The sequence below is a fragment of the Chiloscyllium plagiosum genome, unplaced genomic scaffold, assembly GCF_037043375.1.
Source record: "Chiloscyllium plagiosum isolate Xiang-an unplaced genomic scaffold, Cpla_swu_hap1 HiC_scaffold_9, whole genome shotgun sequence".
Taxonomy (NCBI): Eukaryota; Metazoa; Chordata; class Chondrichthyes; order Orectolobiformes; family Hemiscylliidae; genus Chiloscyllium; species Chiloscyllium plagiosum.
In genome coordinates, this window is record NW_028270147.1 from 25,614,219 (window position 1) to 25,628,073 (window position 13,855).

The following is a 13,855-nucleotide window of genomic DNA, read 5'->3' on the forward strand; positions in this document are numbered from 1 at the left end:
GGTGATCTGGAAAATTAAGCAAGCCAGGTCTTGTCTAAATCTTGTTAATATTATTTATCATCGAGATCTGCAGAACAGAAAAAGGCCCTTCGACCCATCAGGTCCATGGCCTGCAAAAGCAACCACTAACTTTTCTTGGGGTGGCACGGTGGCTCAGTGGTTAGCACTGCTGCCTCACAGTGCCAGGGACTCAGGTTTAATTCCAGCCTTGGGCGACTGTCTGTGTGGAGTTTGCACATTCTCTCCGTGTCTGTGTGGGTTTCCTTCGGGTGCTCCAGTTTCCTCCCACAGTCCAAAGATGTGCAGGTCCGCTGAATTGGCCATGCTAAATTGCCCGTAGTGTTAGGTGCATTAGTCAGTGGGAGATGGGTCTGGGTGGGTTCATCTTCAGAGGGTCTGTGTGGACTTGTTGAGTGAAGGGCCTGTTTCCACACTGTGGGGAATCTTATCTAATCCCATTGTTCTGATTTGTATTTCTAACTGCTTCTAATTTGTTTAATTTAGGGAGTAACGTTGTTGGAAAATACAGTTCAAATTTAACCTTCTGAGTTCTACATGCCAAATAAGTTCTACTAGGCAAATAAATTCTTCCTTGCATGTAGAAAACAATTTTTACTCAGCTTTGTCAGCACTATAACTCTAATTTATCTATAATATATAGCTTGAGTGAATCATCCATCAATTAGCTGAGAAAAAAACTAGAAATTAGGAAGTCATAGTTCAACTGTGCTCTCTTTTCATTAAATTTATCTCCTGTCTGAAGCTTTGCTGCTTCATTAGGCCTGGAAGAAGGGGTTTCTGAACCACTGTCATGATTTTATCATAGGTTTCAACACCATGATATCAGACCAAATGGTAGTCCTGAACCTGCACTTCCTGATGTTGAAGCAGCTGCATAATGTTCTTAGAGATGGTGCTGAGGTTGACGGCCTCTGTGATTGCCATCGTATTAAGAAATCTGGACAGTTCCATGATGCTGTTACCCAAATCATAGAGCCATCAAATCTCCAGGCTCAGTACCCCCACTAGGGGGAAAGGTGACCACGAATGAGGTAGATGAGCAACTATGAGTGCACTTCAACACAAATTTAACATTGGAGGAGCAGAGTTGAATTCATAGATCAGAAGTAGGAGCACCACTTACTTGAGGGGATATCCCTCCAGGTGCATTATTGAGGTTAACTTTTGTGGCCATGACCTGGGTGTTCAGCCCAAAGAATCTCTCAGGCTGACTCAGGGATTCCACTTCCATTAAACTGGCAGGCTCCTCAGATAGTGATGGCCCTCAGCCACCAGCAGAATCCTGGTACGTGCTCCAAGCTACCTTTAATCATCTTAAATATATCTTAAATATACAAACTGGTTGTACCACTACATGGGCAGTCAATTCATGTTCCAGCGCATCCTTGGGCAACAACCCCATTTAACCAAAAACCACTCCAATCTGGATCCTTGGTATTTTCGAGGCTCTTTACCTCCAGGTCTGCCATCACTAACTTGGGAAAATTCAGCTGCACAGATTTACAGCTTGCCAGCTGAAACAAGGGAGATAACCTGCAGAGGACATAAGAGTTGGAGGTCATGACATGGCTGTACAGGCCATTGGTTAGGTCACTTCTGGTCTACCTGCTATAGGAAGGATGTTGTGAAACGTGAAAGGATGCAGAAAAGATTTACAAGGGTGTTGCTATAAGTTGGAGGGTTAGAGCCATAGTGAGAGGCTAAATAGGCAGGGGCTGTGTTCCCTGGAGCTTTGGTGGCTGAGGAGTAACCTTTTAGAGGGATATGAGATCTTGAGGGACATGGATAGGGTGAAAAGACAAGGCCTTTTTCCCAGGGTGTGGTGTCCAAGTCTAGAGGGTGTAGGTTTAAGGTGAGAAAGGAAAGATTTAAAAGAGATGTAAAGGGCACAGAGGGTGGTGCATGTATGGAATTTTGCTTTCACTTCTGTGACCTATGATCCTGTTCCACAGCTACCTGATGAAGCAGTGCTCCGAAAGCTAGTACTTCCAAATGAACTTGTTGGACTATAACCAACAAGTTTTGTTTTTCTCTAAATTAATGGTACATTGCTTAATGCACTTAATGACCTAGCACTGTACAACAACACATAAATGAGGGTCATTTCAGCTCAATTATCCAAATACATCTGTGGGAATTGTTAGGACAAGATTTTGATGTTGCTATGCTATTCAGCGATCAATACCAATACATCTGAACTACAGAAATTCATTGTGTAACCCACATTCTGAGACTGTGATAACTAGTTCTGGATTCCTTCAACATTGGGAACATTCTTTCTACATCTAGCCTGTTCAATCCAGTCCTAACAGGACTTTATTTGTTTCTTTGCATTCTCCCCACTTCATTCTTCTAAATTCCAGTAAGTACAAACCCAGTCAATCCAGTTTTTCTTCATCTGTCAGTCCTGCCTCCCAAGGAATCAGTCTGGTGAACATTTGCTGAACTCACTCAATAACAAGAATGTTCTTCCCCAGACTAGCAGACCAAAACTGCAAACAGTACTCAAGGTGTGGCCTCACCAAGGCCGGTATAACTACAGCAAGACCATCCTTACTCTGATACTCAAAACCTCTATGAAGGCCAGCATGCCATTAGTTTTCCTCACCGTCTTCTGCACCTGCATGCCAATCTTTGGCAACTGTTCCACCATGACATGCAGGTCTCGTTGGACCTCACCTTTTCCTAAACTGCTACCATTCAGATAATAGTCTACTTTCTTATTTATGCCATCCAAGTGGAAAACGCCACATTTGTTCCAGTCCTGCCCAGGCACAGACCGTCTGGTTTGTAATGGTCCCACCTCCCCCAGAACCGATTCTGTTGTCCCAGTGTTGTGTTTTGTTTTTCTCTAAATTAATGGTACATTGCTTAATGCACTTAATGACCTAGCACTGTACAACAACACATAAATGAGGGTCATTTCAGCTCAATTATCCAAATACATCTGTGGGAATTGTTAGGACAAGATTTTGATGTTGCTATGCTATTCAGCGATCAATACCAATACATCTGAACTACAGAAATTCATTGGCAATGGTTACAGATGATTAACACTACAAGTTAGTTTACATAAGAGGTGGCTCCCTGCACTATTTTAAACAACAGAGCCTGGAAGAACAAGAAGCAGATCATGTGTCCAAACTGCAGTCACAATAAATTATAAGATAGCAGAAGCATGTTTGACAAAAAAATGGCTAAATTGCATTGACATTAACTGAATTCAGTAATAATATATGAATTCTCCACTAAGTACAGTGCAGTACTGGGGTTAGATTCAGATTATGTGAAATAAAAACTGAAAATGATGGAAACGGATCTGGGAGAGAGGAAAGTAGGTTTAATGTTTCAGGTCAATGAACTTTCATTGGAACCCTGCTGAGGGTTTCCAGAACTTTCTACATTCACTTCAGATTTCTGTTTGTGCAGTAGATTTCTTAAACCTACATCTCGCATCACCTAAACATTGAGTCTACAAAAAAAATTGTGCACAAATTAAAAGAGTTGCACACCCAAAGTGACAACAGGCATTTTTCTTCAATAAATATCTAATTTTATATTAGTGATGGCAAATAGAGACCATGTTGTGATAAAGTTCAGAACCTGACCTACAATTGGGAAAAGTGGGCTCCCTCTTAACATTGACTAGGGTGGGTTAAATGAAAAATCCCAAACCAATCCCACATTATAAGAAGGATGTGGAAGCTTTGGAAAAGGTGCAGAGGAGATTTACTAGGATGTTGCCTGGTATGGAGGGGAGGTCTTATGAGGAAAGGCTGAGGGACTTGAGGCTATTTTTGTTGGAGAGAAGAAGGTTGAGAGGTGGCTTAATAGAGACATATAAGATAATCAGAGGGTTAGATAGGGCGGACAGGGAGAGTCTTTTTCCAAGTATGGTGACGGTGAGCATGAGGGGGCATAGCTTTAAATTGAGGGGTGATAGATATAGGACAGATGTCAGAGGCAGTTTCTTTATTCAGAGAGTAGTAGGGGTATGGAATGCTTTGCCTGCGACAGTAGTAGATTCGCCAACTTTAAGTGCATTTAAGTCGTCATTGGACAAACACATGAACGTAAATGGAATAGTGTAGGTTAGATGGGCTTCAGATTGGTATGACAGGTTGGTGCAACATCGAGGGCCGAAGGGCCTGTACTGCACTGTAACGTTCTATGAAAATGTGGCAGTTTTGATTAAAGAGTTCAGGTACAAATGAACTTGCAAGAAATTGTTTTTGATAAAGGTAGTGTGACATTTCACAAAAAAAGAGTCATAATTAATTGGGCGGCACAGTAGATCAGTGGTTAGCACTGCCGCCTCGCAGCACCAGAGACCTGGGTTCGATTCCAGTCTTGGATGACTGTCTGCTTGGAGTTCGCACATTCTTCCCGTGTCTGCGTGGGTTTCCTCCGGGTGCTCCGGTTTCCTCCCACAGTCCAAAGATGTGCAGGTCAGGTGAATTGGCCATGCTAAATTGCCCATAGTGATAGATGAGTTAGTAGGGGAATGGGCCTGGATGGGTTACTCTTCAGAGGGTCAGTGTGGACTTGTTGGGCTGAAGGGCCACACTGTCGGGAATCTAATCTAATGTGACAAACCGTCAGGTAGAAAAAAACTCGAACAATAATTAAGAAAATAGCTGAGAGTGTCAAAGTCTTGATCTCAAGTTTAAACTAATCCCTTTGCATTCATCATAAGTAACATAAGTTCAGACATAAATGTGAAGATAAAATAGATAACAATCCAAGATTCAAGTTCCAACCATTGACACTCTGAGTGGCTGTGAAAGAACCGTTTAAAAACTGAAACAGTATGTGAATATCTGCAACACATTATAGAGGAGGATGAAACTCTGAGGTACTGGATGGATCTTCTTTCTGCATTGACATAACGGGCCTGACTTTTACTGCAACGCCAGATAGCAAGAGTCTGGAAATCTCCTTCCTCATGAAAGGTTCACCTTAATGGTGGGACCTCCAGTCAGGTGGAGGGAGGGGGGAAGTGGAGAGTAGGTGTGGAGTTGAGATGCTGCCATAGATGCTGTTCAGAGGCCACTAAATGACTCCAGCTGCTTAAAAGGCTCACCGCAAATCTCTGTTACTTTGACTCAAAAATAAGAACCTAACTATTCTAATCTCATTTTCTTAATTAGCTAAAAAAAAAAGCATCCCCAAATCCCATGCCACTTCCATGACTACTCATCTGCCCCACTCATTCTAATGCCCCATTATAACTCCATGTCACCTCAATACCAACTCACGACAATCCAATCTTAACTGTGGCAACTTCTATGCTAACTCATCCAGTATTCACTGTGGACTAATCTCAGGAGTTATTGTGATGAAGCACAATAAAATTCCAGGCATCTATTATAGACTCTACTATATAATAAAAATACCTCCAGTCATGAATCCCCATTGAAATGGCTGAAACCCTCTGAAATATTCAAGCCCTTGTAAAAATAAGCAGTTGTATTATTGGCTTCATGTCAAAATCTGTTAATGACAATCCTTTTCAGCTGTCAATAAAACTGAGAACTTACAGCCTACTATCATCACACAGAGATTTTTATTTTTTTATTTCTTCTGGGATGTGGCCCGAATTTGTTGTCCATCCCCAATTGCCCTTGCACTGAATGGTTGAGTTCAGTATCAATCACATTATGTTGAGTCTACAGTCACATGTGGGCAGACCAGATGAGAGTGGCACATTTTCCTTCTCTGAAGGACATCAGTGAATCAGATGGGTTTTAAAATAATTGACTTTAGACTAAACAAAACAAGACTTTTTTTAAACAGTTCTTTTGTCAAATGAATTCAAATTTCACTACTTGTCTTCAGAATATAAGCCCAGGTCTCTGGATTACTAGTGGCAATAGTATGACAGCAACTGCTAATCATGAAACCAACAATCATTAATAATGATATAATGATAGTCATATGGATTATGTGAACAAACAAAGATCTTGTAAATGCTGGCAAAGCGTCTCTTTGATTCTCTCAGACACAGTTGTTTAGTTTTGTAAAGAGTTTGGCAAATAAATAACTTAACATCTTAAGTCCAGACAGTGGCAGGAGTCTGGAATGTGCTGCCAGGATAATGGTGGAGGCAAATACAATAGAGGGATTTACAGGGCTTTTAGATAAGAACATGTATATACAAGAGACATGGACCAAGGGTAGGCAGAAGGGATTCGTTTAATTTGGCATCACGTTTGGCACAACATCGTAGGCCAAAGGGCCTATTCTTGTGCTGTACAGTTCTATGGTTTGTATTCTAAATTTTTTCCTCTCTCACAGGCGCAAAAGGTTAGTAAACAGAATTGGAGGGCATGACATTGGAAGGGAGTACAGTATTTGGTTATGGCCTGAGAATTAGTTAACAGATGAAGAAAAAGAGGATAGGAATAAATAGGTCATTCGCAAGATGGCACACTGTTACCAATGGAGCATTGCAAGGATCAGTGCTGAATCCACAACTGTCCACAATCTATGTAAATGATGGTGAGCAAATATCATATTTCCAGTTCTTAATGACTTAAAAATTTTGAGAAGACAAGGAAGCTTCAAAGGAACCTGGGCACTCCAAGTGAATGGACAGATACATGACAGAGGAAATTTAACGTTAATGTTAAGTTAATGCTAGACAAAATAGACAGGTAGCATGCTTCATAGATAGGGTTTGGGCAATGTTGGTAACCAAAGACTTTGTTCATTAATCACGAAAATCTTGTACAGGTGCAGTAAGCAATTCAGAAAGTTTATCGTATACGTATGTTACATATAAACACAGGCGATAGGAGCAGGAGTAGGCCATTAAACTCCTTGAGCCTGCTCCACCATTCAATATAATCATGGTTGATCATCCCACTCAGTATCCTGTTCTCACTTTCTTCCAACATTCTTGAGCCCTTCATCCCTGAACACAAGGGGATTTGAGTACAGGAGCAAAGATAGATTCATAGAGTCATAGAGATGTACAGACCCTTCAGTCCAACTCGTCCATGCCGACCAGATATCCCAACCCAATCTAGTTACACCTGCCAACACCCGGCCCATATCCCTCCACACTCTTCCTGTTCATATACCCATCCAGATGCCTTTAAAATGTTGCAATTGTACCAATCTCCACCACTTCTTCTGGCAGCTCATTCCATACATGTATCACCCTCTGCGTGAAAAGGTTGCCCCTTAGGTCTCTTTTATATCTTTCCCCTCTCACCCTAAACCTATACCCTCTAGTTCTGGACTCCCTGTCTCAGGGAAAATATCTTGCCTATTTATCCTATCCATGCCCCTCATGATTTTACAAATCTCTATAAGGTCACCCCTCAACCTCCAACACTCCAGGGAAAACAGCCCAGCCTATTCAACCGCTCCCTAAAGCTCACATCCTCCAACCCTGGCAACATCCTTGTAAATCTTTTCTGAACCCTTTCAAGTTCACAACATCTTTCCAACAGGAAGGAGACCAGAATTGCATGCAATATTCCAACAGTGGCCTAACTAATGTCCTGTACAGCTGCAACATGACCTCCCAACTCCTGTACTCAATAAAGGAAAGCATACCAAATGCCTTCTTCACTATCCTCTCTACCTGTGACTCTACTTTTAAGGAGCTATGAACCTGCACTCCAAGGTCTCTTTATTCAGCAACACTCCCTAGGACCTTACCATTAAGTGTATAAGTCCTGCTAAGATTTGCTTTCCCAAAATGCAGCACCTCATATGTACCTAAATTAAAAACCATTTGCCACTTCTCAGCCCACTGGCCCATTTGATCAAGATCCCGTTATAATCTGAGGTAACCTTCTTCGCTGTCCACTACTCCTCCAATTTTGGTGTCATCTGCAAACTTACTAACTGTACCTCTTATGCTCACATCCAAACCATTTATACAAATCATGAAAAGTAGTAGACCCAGCGCTGATCCTTGTGGCACTCCACGGGTCACAGGCGTCCAGTTTGAAAAACAACCCTCCACCACCACCCTCTGTCTTCTACCTTTGAGTCAGATGTCTTGTTGCAAATGTATCGAGCACAATACTCTCAGTGCAGTGTCATCATACATACATAAATGTATGTATGATGACACTGCACCTAGAGTATTGTGTACCGTTTTGATCTTCTTATCTAAAGAAAGATGTAGATGCCATAGAGAGAGGGCAAATGAGGCTAACTGCCCTATTCCTTGAAAGTGTGGAACAGTCTTAGGAAGACCTATGCACAGAACTTAAAGAAACTGGATCTGCGTTTTCTAGAGTTTTGAAGAATGAGAGATGATCTCATTGAAACTTAGAAATTCTTACATGAAATTCAAGGGTAGATGTAGTTAGGAAGTTTGAGGCTAGACATCGGGAACATAACATCAGAATAAGGGTCAAGCCATTTCAAACTAGGATGGAGAGGTATTTCTTCACTCTGAGGAGGTAAAAGAGTGAATGCGTTCAAGGCAAAAATCGAGAGATTTTTAGATAATAATAACAACAAGGAATATGAGGGTAGCACAGAGAACTGCTATTAATGTTGGTGACCAGTTATGATCTAACTATCCTGTACAGCAGCTTCAACAGGATGATTGTGCTTTTCCTCTTCCTGTGTCACTAAAGCAGACTCCTTTTCTCAGTTTTGATAGACCAACTGTTGAAATAGCTTTCAGCTGGACAGCTTGACAAAACGCAATTTCTCTTGCGGTGCAGTCACAAGTATTGCAAAGGTTTTCCAACTCCAACATTGTGAAATAAGGCTCTTATTCTTCGAATTCAGCAATAAATTCAATACCCTCACTGACTTCAAGTTTCCCTCATGCGTGAAGCATGTCGAGCTTCCTCTCCCTATTGGCAAAAAGGAGATCAATATGAAGGATTTAGCTACTCCAGAGCCTGCGACCAATGGGCTGTGCTGCTCCTCAAGATGTTCTGCAATTTATTTACAGTAATGAACTTCATGACAGCATTTAAACCACATGGATTCCATTAACCATGGGCTTACTGGTAGCAGGTAGTGAAAAAAGCTTCCCAAAGTTGAAACTCATAAAACCATATTTGTGGTTGACCCTTGCTGACCTTACTGTCTACTGAGAATGATCTCAATCAAGATATGGACCTCTCACAGCAACCTCAGGGTCTGCTGCAGCAAATACACAAAGCTTTGTCTTCAGAGTGTTGGAGCCTTAGTGAACAAAGCATATGAAGTCATTGTTCATTATTCTTTCTGTATTTGTTGTTCATTTTATTTTTATTTTTTGATTTTTATTATTTATTACTTAATAGAATTTGATTTAATTTCCACTTTTGTTTTAACCTTTGAGATGATAACTTTATTCTGCCATTTACACCAGAACTGCAGCATATTTAAACTAAAACAGTGGGGGTGGCATGGTGGCGCAGTGGTTAGCACTGCCGCCTCACAGCATCAGAGACCCTTTCAATTCTTGCCATGGGCAACCGTCTGCGCGGAGTTTGCACATTCTCCTCATGTCTGCGTGGGTTTCCTCTGGTTTCCTCCCACAGTCCAAAAGATGTGCAGGTTAGGTGTACTGGCCATGCTAAATTGCCCGTAGTGTTAGGTGAAGGGGTAAATGTAGGCGAATGGGTCTTGGTGGATTGTGCTTCGGCGGGTCGGTGTGGACTTGTTGGGCCGAAGGGCCTGTTTCCACACTGTAAGTAATCTAATCTAATCTAATCTAATTACAACAGCATCTGACCCAGAGTGTGGTTTTCCCCAGCACAGCACTATCAACAACTAAATCTCTACTTGCTGCTCAACTTCTGAAAATTTACATGGTTCAAAGGGGTTTGAGGGTGACAACATAAAATAATCTACTCGCAGGCTTGTATCCACATTTAACCACTCTAGGATTATTCCCTTATTCTGCAACTATTGTCACATGATGCATTTTTGAGTGTATTCTCCATGTACAAGATCTGATATACAGTACATTTATAGTATGGAGCTACCTGTCCAAGTCTGAAATCTCATTCAAGCAAGACAGTGACAATCATCAAATGGCTACCATATACTCTCATTGCCATGGCCACCAGGTAGATAGATCTTGTCTTTTGGAGGCACTTAGCACCAAATGTTCGGGGCAAAGTTCACCATCTGTCCATTTGAGGTGCAGGGTGTTAAGGCATGGAATTTTTCAGTTTCCCCCATCTCCACTTTGAAAATTTGATGAACTAAATGGGTTCAATTTCCTTTCCAGTGCACACAATGCTGATACTCTGAGGGAGTACAATACTTGGTGACAATGTCTTTCAGACGCAGTTTCAAAGAAATGGCTAATATTTATCCTTGGCAAAAGTGAGGACTGCAGATGCTGGAAATCAGAGTCCAGATTATTGTGGTGCTGGAAAAGCACAGCCGGTCCAGCAGCATCCGAGGAGCTGGAAAATCGACGTTTCGGGCAAAAGCCCTTCATCAGGACTGAAGGTCCTGAGTTATCCTTTACCTATCACAACTGAAACAGATATTCTGAGCATTGTCTCATTGCAGCTTGTGGGAACTATGATGTGTTTAAATTAACTGTTGCATTTTTTTACATTACAGCAATGAGTACACTTCACTGGCTGGAAAGTGCTTAGTGGTTGTGAGAGCCAATTTAGCTCTTTCTTCCTGTCCTTTTGTGTGGTATTGAAAAGACTTGTTCAATAGTCTGTATCAAATATGGAATTCTAATAACCACTGTAAGTGTTGCATTACAGCACTGTAATTACACACAAATAAGGTAGTAGCGTTGTTAGTTCAAAAGAGAGAGAAATGGACAAACAAACAGAATAATGCCTTCACAAGGGAAAAGAAGCTGAGACTTTAAACAGCGGACCATTGAGGAATGAGGACAGAAAAGACAGTGCATCAAGACGAATAAATTTCAATAGATCAGGAACAAAGGCAGGGTAAGAGAGATGAAGGAATTCTAGCAATGAGGCGCAGACCGTGCAAAATAAATGTACTGTCAAAAGATATGTAATTGCACATTTGATTTGGAATTCAAAATGGAACTTGTTTTGTTATGCATATTAATAGAGCCAAAACTAAAAAAGAAAAAGTTTTACTGATGCATTTTTTCTTTAGACTGGCACCACAATATCCGAGCATAACACAAGAGGTTTCTCAACACTAGATGACACACTTTTCATCCTATCCTAGGGGAATTGTTACAAGTGAACCTCTTTAAGGCCACAGTTGAATTTTTCAGATCCTGCCTCTGGCTTTTAATTTTGTGAGCTTCATATAAGCTTGAACATTTCAGATTTAAAATGTTTTTACAGGGCTTCAAATGTCACAAGGTCAACTTGTAATGTCGGAAATAGCCTTGCAAATCCATTTTTATGACAATCTTTCTTTGTTGCTTTTAGTATCTTTGCCCTGCTGCTCTGGAAGAAAAGGAATTTAACATTGGAATTCAGATGGTGCACTACTGAATGAATTAAAAAGTCAAAAAGCAAATTGTAAGTATTCCTAACCATCAATTCCTTGGTTAATTGAATGAATGTAACTCCCAAGGACATGTTTTATTTTTTCCAACATTATTTTGTTCAGATGTCACAAATTGAAAAATGCATATCAAAATTACATTTATTTTTAATTAATATGTGAGCTTTCCTTTGAATGCAGCTTTGTATCACAATTCAACAAGCAATTATTTTCGCAATTTTTCAACAGTAATAGTTTGAAACAAGCATCTGCATTAATAGTTTCAATATTATTTGCTGCCTTGTATATTTATATTTGAGAAGACTATAGAGAATATTATTTATAGAGTCTTCAAAAATATAAATAATCGTTGCCGTTTACAAGGTCAGACAACAAATTTGATGTTTTTGTGCATGGACCTTGCAATAAAATCATATGTATATAGAGAGTAGTTGTTGGAAATGCCACCTATATTGCAATGGGAGCTCTTATAGTTTCTGCAGCTCGAACGTACACTGTGTAAAGACTAACCCAAGAGGCATCCAAATGATTCTCTCAATGACTAATTGCAAATGCATCTTTCCCATTTTATTTATTTTTAATACCATTTAAAACAATTCCAGGTTTTATAAGACTTAGACTTCAGAAAGTGAAACTGTTGGAGAGGAAGACACATGAATAGAAAAGGTTTACAGGGACATGGACCAAATACAGGCAAGTGGGATTAGTTAATTTTAGGATATCATGGATGAGCTGGACTGAAGTGCTATATAACTTTATGACTCTACAATTCTATGACTCTAAGTACAGCTAGAAATAGACAATGGGCATTGTAGCTATGCCATCCAAAAAAACATTTTTCTATGGCTAATACATTTACAGATGTGTGTTCTCAACACCATTACTAAAAATAGCTCCCCTAATCCAACTCTGTGTGCACAGTTCTACTCATGACAACAGCTTCTCATTGGGAAGATAAGGAGTTGTGATGAAGAATCGCTTGTTGGAAGGAAGTCTTCAGGAGCACTCCCAAAATATTTAGGACGTCCATGTTGGACATCAAGCATCAATACAAGATCTACAACAGAAGCAAGCCGTTCAGCTCACCGAGTCTGCTCCACCATTCAATGTGATCATGGCTCATCTGATAACCTTCAACTCTAATTTCCTGTCTTTTCTTCATAACCCTTGATTCCCTTATTGATTTCAAATCTGTCTATCTCAGCCATGAATATATCAATGACACAGCCTTAACACCTCCCTTTGGTAAAGAATTGCACAGATTCACTACCTTCTGAGAGAAAAGTACCCTTGTTATCTTTTGCATAAAAGGGCAATGTCTTATTCTGAGTTTGCACCTTCTAGTCTCGGACCCTTCCACATGGGGAAACGATCTTTTCACAAGACCTGGATGTTTCAGTATGGTTGTGTCTCATTTTCCTGAACTCATCGCTCAATCCTTTGAGGATAGGAGTTGGGAATTCATGTTGCAGTTGCATAAGACATTGGTGAGGCTTTTTCTAGAGTACTGTGTCCAGTTCTGGTCACCCAGTTATAGAAAGGATATTATTAAGCTGGAGATGTTTAAAAAGAGATTTAACAGGGTGTTGCCAGGTGTGGAGATTTGAGTTATAAAGAAAGGCTGGATGGACTGGGATCTTTTTCCACTGGTGAGGAGGAGGCTTGAGAGGTGACCTTATGGATGTTAATAATATCATGAGGCCCTAGGATGGGGGATTTCAAGACCAGGTGACACATTATTAAGGTGAGAAAAGAGAGATTTAGAGGCATTTTTTTACACAGGGGGTGGTTCTCAGGTGAATAAACATCCTGAGCAAGTAGTATATGTGCGCACAGTTACAACATTTAATAGACATTTGGATAAGTACATGGATAGGAAAGGTTTGGAGGGATATGGGGCAGGAGCAGACAGGTGTGACTAGTTTAGTTTAGGAGTAAGTTTGGCATGGGCTGTTTCCATGCTGTATGACTCTATGACTATAAGTGTAGGACCAACCTACTAAACGTCTTCTCATAAGACAATCTCTCCATAGCAGGGATTAGCCTAGTGGACTGCCTTCAATGCCAGTGTACTTTTCCTCAGAAAATCCCAGGGCCCATTCCAAGCCACATGCGGTCCACACCCATGGACATAGACATCTGACATGTGCCAGCCTCTAAGAACCCTCATAGCACATTTGATGCATTTGCAATACATTTCTGTACTTCAATGATTCACCATGGCAACTACTATTTTAGTGCTGGAGTAAGGGTACTTCATGCTCAGGGACACACACTGAGATCATGGACTGGACCAGGTTATCTCTTTGGCCTGGTTGCTTATTTTCTTAGCAGATACCCAGTTTGAGCTTACATGGATGCTCACAGAATCACTGCGTTGACTTTTAGTATCTTGCCC

At 40.8% G+C, this 13,855-nt stretch overlaps 1 protein-coding gene across 1 annotated transcript in view; it reads right to left on the bottom strand.

Annotated features, from left to right (window-relative positions):
* The window catches only part of LOC122554210 (dihydropyrimidine dehydrogenase [NADP(+)]-like), a 739,011-nt gene that overhangs the window by 340,048 nt on the left and 385,108 nt on the right, over positions 1-13,855 (bottom strand). The gene's annotated exons all lie outside the window — the stretch shown is intronic.